This window comes from Canis lupus, chromosome X (genome assembly GCF_011100685.1).
Source record: "Canis lupus familiaris isolate Mischka breed German Shepherd chromosome X, alternate assembly UU_Cfam_GSD_1.0, whole genome shotgun sequence".
NCBI lineage: Eukaryota > Metazoa > Chordata > Mammalia > Carnivora > Canidae > Canis > Canis lupus.
The window spans coordinates 103,433,273-103,439,816 of record NC_049260.1 but is presented as its reverse complement, the minus strand read 5'-3'; positions in this window follow the sequence as shown (position 1 = coordinate 103,439,816).

Sequence of the window (6,544 nt, the reverse complement as noted above, 5' to 3'; positions counted from 1 at the left end):
GAGTCCCATGTGGGGCTCCCTGCATGGAGCCTGCTTCTCCCTCTGCCTGTGTCTCTGCCTCTCTCTCTGTGTGTCTCATCAATAAATAAATAATATCTTAAAAAAATAGTTTCTCAATGGGTTAAACATAGAGTTACCATATAATCCAGCATTTCTAAGTCATACAGAAAAATGAAAATATATGTCCACACAAAAACTTGAACATTATGTTTCATAGAAATATTATCTATAATGGCCAAAAATACAAAACTATCCAAGTGTCTATCAATGCATAATGAATAATCAAAATGTAGTATATACATACAATGCAATAATATTAAATTTTTAAAAATATTTTATTTATTTATTCATGAGAGACACACAGAGAGAGGCAGAGACACAGGTAGAGGGAGAAGCAGGCTCCATGCAGGGAATCCAATCCAGAACTCCAGGATCACGCCCTGGGCCGAAGGCAGACACTAAACCACTGAGCCACCGGGGCTGCCCCAATAATATTCAGTTTTAAGAAGAATGGAAGTAGTAATACATGCTACACCACAGCTGAATCTTGAAAGCATCACACTAAATGAAAGGAACCAGATAGAAAAAACTGCGTATTGTACAATTTCAGTTATATGAAATGTCCACAATAAGTAAATCTATAGAGACAGAAAGTAAATTCATTGTTGCTAAAGACTGAGAAGTGAAGGAGACAGAACTGGGATTGACAAATGCATACAGGATTTCTTTTTGAAGTGGTGAGAATGTACTAAAAGTATATTGTGGTGATAGTCGCACAACTGTGAATATATTAAAAATCAAGAAATTGTACAATTTAAATGAGTACATTTTACGGCATGTTAAAATAATAAAAACTGCCACATCCTTACTTTCAGCAGTCAATGACAATATGTATCAAGCCACTATGACTGGCTTAGAATAATAAAGATTTCCCTTAAGACTATGGACGGATGAACATTTATGAAGGATAGATATATAAGCAAGATTACTTTCCAGATTTTTGTTAGGAAAGAATCTATTATTATCATGAACCAAATTCAGGTATATATGAGTTCAGAGTCTGCACTCTTAATCTCTTATACTCTTTACTCTTTTATAAAGCACTATTAGCAAATTAATCATTAAAATTAATTTAAGAGCAATCAGTATAATTTACTACATTAGCAGAAAAAAAATCTACTACATTAACAGAAAGTAAAAAGGCATTTGTTGTGATGAGCACTGGGTGTTGTATGTGATGAATCACTAAATTCTACACATGAAACTAATATTACACTTTATGTTAACTAACTGGAATTTAAATAAAAACTTGAAACAAAAGAAGAAAAAAAGAAAAAAGCAATCCATAGAATGAGAGAAAAAATTGCAAATTATCTGTCTGATAAGAGTCTCATCTAAATGTCCAGAATATATAAAGATATATGAAATATATCAGTCTACAACCACTAGGTTGGTTAAAATCAAATAGATATATAATATCAGAAAGGGAGACAGAACATGAAGACTCCTAACTCTGGGAAACGAACTAGGGGTGGTGGAAGGGGAGGAGGGCGGGGGGTGGGGGTGAATGGGTGACGGGCACTGAGGGGGGCACTTGACGGGATGAGCACTGGGTGTTATTCTGTATGTTGGCAAATTGAACAACAATAAAAAATAAATTTATTATTAAAAAAAAGATATATAATAACAAATAATGCCAAGAATGTAGAGACATTGGAATTCTCATATCTTGCTAGTGGGATGTAAAATGGTTCTATAACTTTGAAAGACAGTCTGGCAGTCTCTCAAAAGGTTCAACAGAATTATGATATAAATCAGGAATTCTACTCCTAGGTATATATCTAAGATAATTCAAAACATATGTCTGCACATAAACTTATACATGAATGTTCATAGCAATGCTATTCATAGGCATAATAGCCAAAATGCAGAAATGCCCCAATGTCTATCAAGTGGTGGATGGATAAACAAAATGTGGTATATCCATATAATAGAATATTATTTGGCAATAAAAAATGAAGTACTGATATATGCTACAACATGGATGAATCTCTAAATCCTTATACTAAGCAAAAGAAGCCAGTCACAGAAGACCATGTATTCTATGATTCCATTAAATGAAATGTTCAGAATGGGTAAATCTACAGAGACAAAAAGTATATTAGTGGTTGTCAGGGGCTAGGGGAGAGTAGAATCAGGAGTAACTGTTAATGGCTACAAGGATTTCAGGGAAGAATGATGAAAATATTCTAAAAACCATTTGTGATGATGATTGCATAACTCTGATAATATAGTAAAAATCACTGAATTGTACTATTTAAATAGCTGAGTTGTATCTAATATGTGAATTTTATCTATATAAGGTTGTTTGGGGGCGCCTGAGTGGTTCACTGGGTTAAGCATCTGTCTTCAGCTCAGGTCATGATCACAGGGTCCTGGAATCAAGCCCAGCATTGGGCTCCCTGCTAAGTGTGGAGTCTGTTTCTCCCTCTCCCTCTGACCCTCCCCCCACTTGTGCTTGCTCTCTCGCTTTTTCCCCAAAATAAATAAATAAAATCTTAAAAAATAAGGTTGCTATTTTTAAAAATGATCAGTCTATCTAGTTCTGACTAGGTGTTATAGTGTCATTTTAGAAACCATGGAAAGACTCCCTGACATTTCTAACCAGAAAGAAATAATGGAATGTTCGCTTCGTAAAAGCAAGTTCTACTTCTAAACAAATTCTATCTCTGCTTCATAAATGATACAAAGTAAATTTAAAAATTATTTTTAAATACCACATGCATAAGATAAAGAACTTTAACATGGTAGTATTATACAGTTAACCATTTATCTCTTATCCACCTGTCTCCAGTCCTCCATTTTTCCTCCAGGGAGGCAACCATTCTTAGGCATTTTTCTTCAGCCTTCTATGTTATAAATACATAAAAACATGCCTTTGGAAAAACATAAAAAGTCATTCACTGTACATATGTTCTGTACCTTAATTTTTTCACTTAAAATGATCCTTTGGGGGATGTTCCATATCAGCTGTTCTAGTTATCTATTCAGGCAAAAGAGAAAACCTCAAAAGAGTGACATAAAACAATAACAATAATTTATAATGATCATGGATCTGGTGCTGACTGGACTCCAATAGGCAGTTCACACTCAGGATCCCTGATATGGTTGCAATCAGATGGAGATTTAAGTGGAATAGTTTTCTATCTCAAAGGCTTCATCACTTCTATGTCTCTCATCACTTCTATGTCTGGCCCCAGGGGACAAGGACCGATTCCTCCTCTGGAATATGTTCTTCCCTGTCTGTGTTTGTCTCTGTCTCTCTTTCTCCATTCTTCTCTTCCCTCTTTCTTCCTCTCCCCATTATGTTGGCTTCATGGTAGCCAGACTTCATGCGTGGTTACTAAATGCTCCTAGAGGAATCGTTTTAAGAGAAACCAGCAGAAGTTATGTGATCTTTTCTAACCTAGCTTCTGAAGTCATGCACCATCATTTCTGCTGTATTCTATTCATTAAAGCAGTCCCAAAACCCCAGCTAGGTTAAAGTGGTGTTGGCACACATTTTGAGCCTCTTGTCTGGAGGGACAAGAGTTTTTGAACATGTATTCAATCCACCACATCAAATGATATAGAGATATCTTATTCTTTGATTAATGAATGCATGGTATTTTGTAGTATGAATGCATGAAAGTAGAATCAGTCCCCTATTAATAGATAGTTTCCATTGTTTGTTACTGCAACAAAGTGCAATAAATATCTGCAAATGAACTTTTGAAAATATGTGTAGTATATTTTCAAGATAAATTCATCAAACCAGAGTTGCTGGGCAAAAAAAAAATGTGATTTCATTTGTTTTTTAACACTGGAAAGCAGTTTATTTTTTTAGTCATGTTTTTTTAATAATAAATTTATTTTTTATTGGTGTTCAATTTGCCAACATACAGAATAACACCCAGTGCTCACCCCGTCAACTGCCCCCCTCAGTGCCAGTCACCCATTCACATAAAGAACTTATTAAACTCAACACCAAAGAAACAAACAATCCAATCATGAAATGGGCAAAAGACATGAAGAGAAATCTCACAGAGGAAGACAGACATGGCCAACACGCACATGAGAAAATGCTCTGCATCACTTGCCATCAGGGAAATACAAATCAAAACCACAATGAGATACCACCTCACCCCAGTGAGAATGGGGAAAATTAACAAGGCAGGAAACCACAAATGTTGGAGAGGATGCGGAGAAAAGGGAACCCTCTTACACTGTTGGTGGGAATGTGAACTGGTACAGCCACTCTGGAAAACTGCGTGGAGGTTCCTCAAAGAGTTAAAAATAGACCTGCCCTACGACCTAGCAATTGCACTGCTGGGGATTTACCCCAAAGATGCAGATGCAATGAAACGCTGGGACACCTGCACCCCGAGGTTTATAGCAGCAATGTCCACAATAGCCAAACTGTGGAAGGAGCCTCGGTGTCCATTGAAAGATGAATGGATAAAGAAGATGTGGTTTATGTATACAATGGAATATTACTCAGCCATTAGAAATGACAAATACCCACCATTTGCTTCAACGTGGATGGAACTGGAGGGTATTATGCTGAGTGAAATAAGTCAATGGGAGAAGGACAAACATTATATGGTCTCATTCATTTGGGGAATATAAATAATAGTGAAAGGGAATAGAAGGGAAGGGAGAAGAAATGGGTGGGAAATATCAGAAAGGGAGACAGAACATGAAGACTCCTGACTCTGGGAAACAAACTAGGGGTGATGGAAGGGGAGGAGGGTGGGGGGTGGGGGTGAATGGGTGACTGGCACTGAGGGGGGCAGTTGACGGGGTGAGCACTGGGTGTTATTCTGTACATTGGCAAATTGAACACCAATAAAAAATAAATTTATTATTAAAAAATGATTTTCTGCCTACTTGCTCTATCAATTACTGACAGATGTGTTGAAGTATCTAGCTATACTCATGGATGTGTCTTTTTCTCCTTTCTATTCTATGGCTTTTACTTTGCATATTTTGCACCTCTTTAGTGTGTATATATGTAGGGTTACTATGCATATTTTGCACCTCTTTATTTACTGTGTTTATGGGGTTACTATGTTTTGTGAATTGCCTTTTTATCATTATGTAATGTCACTCTCTGTCACTGGTAGCCTTCTTAGCTCTGACGTTATATTTACATAGCATCTCTACTTTCTTTTGATTCATCTTATCATAGTATAACTTTTACCATGTTTTTACATGCAACCTACCTATACTGTTATATTTGAAGGAAGTTTCTTATAGATACCACATAATTGGGTCATTTAAAAATTTTTTATTGGAGTTCAATTTGCCAACATATAGCATAACACCCAGTGCTGATCCCGCCAAGTGCCCCCCTCAGTGCCCGTCACCCAGTCACTCCAACCCCCCGCCCACCTCCCCTTCCACTACCCCTTGTTCATTTCCCAGAGTTAGGTGTCTCTCATGTTTTGTCACCCTCACTGATATTTTCACTCATTTTCCCTCCTTTCCCTTTATTCCCTTTCACTTTTTTTTTATATTCCCCAAATGAATGAGACCATATAATGTTTGTTCTTTTCCGATTGACTGATTTCACTCAGCGTAATACCCTCCAGGTCCCTCCACGTAGAAGCAAATAGTGAGTATTTGTCGTTTCTAATGGCTGAGTAATATTCCATTGTATACATAAACCACATCTTCTTTATCCATTCATCTTTCCATGGACACTGAGGCTCCTTCCACAGTTTGGCTATTGTGGACATTGCTGCTATAAACATTGAGGTGCAGGTATCCTGGCGTTTCACTGCATCTATATCTTTGGGGTAAATCTAATTGGGTCATTTTTTTGGTTCAATCTGCAAATTTGTCTTTTAATCTGTGTACTATACCATTTACATTTAATGTAATTATCATGTTAGTGATTAATTTTGCTGTTATATTCTACTTTTATTTATGTTCTTTTTCTTGACTTCCTTTGTGTTACTTGAACAATGTTTAGAATTCTATTTTGATTTATTATGTTTTTTTTTCATCTAACTAAATCTTTATACACATTAAACAGCAACTCGCCATTTCTCCTATTCCCAGACCCTGGCAACCACCATCCTATTTTATGCCTCTATTATTTTAACTACTTTAGATGCCTCATGTAAGTGGAATCACACAACATTTGTGCTGGCTTATTTTATTTTATCTTTTTAAAGATTGTATTTATTTAGGTGACACACATACAGAGAGAGAAGATAAGCAGGGGAAGCAGCAAAGGGGGAGAGAGAAGCAGGTTTCACACTGAGCAGGAAGCCTGACATGGGGCTTGATCCCAGGACCCAGGATCATGACCTGAGCTGAAGACAGACACTTAACCAATTGAGCCACTGTGATGCCCCCTGACTAGCTTATTTTTTTTAAAGATTTTATTTATTTATTCACGAGAGAAGCACAGAGAGAGGCAGAGACACAGGCAGAGAGAGAAGCAGGCTCCATGCCGGGAGCCCGATGTGGGACTCGATCCCAGGACCCCGGGATC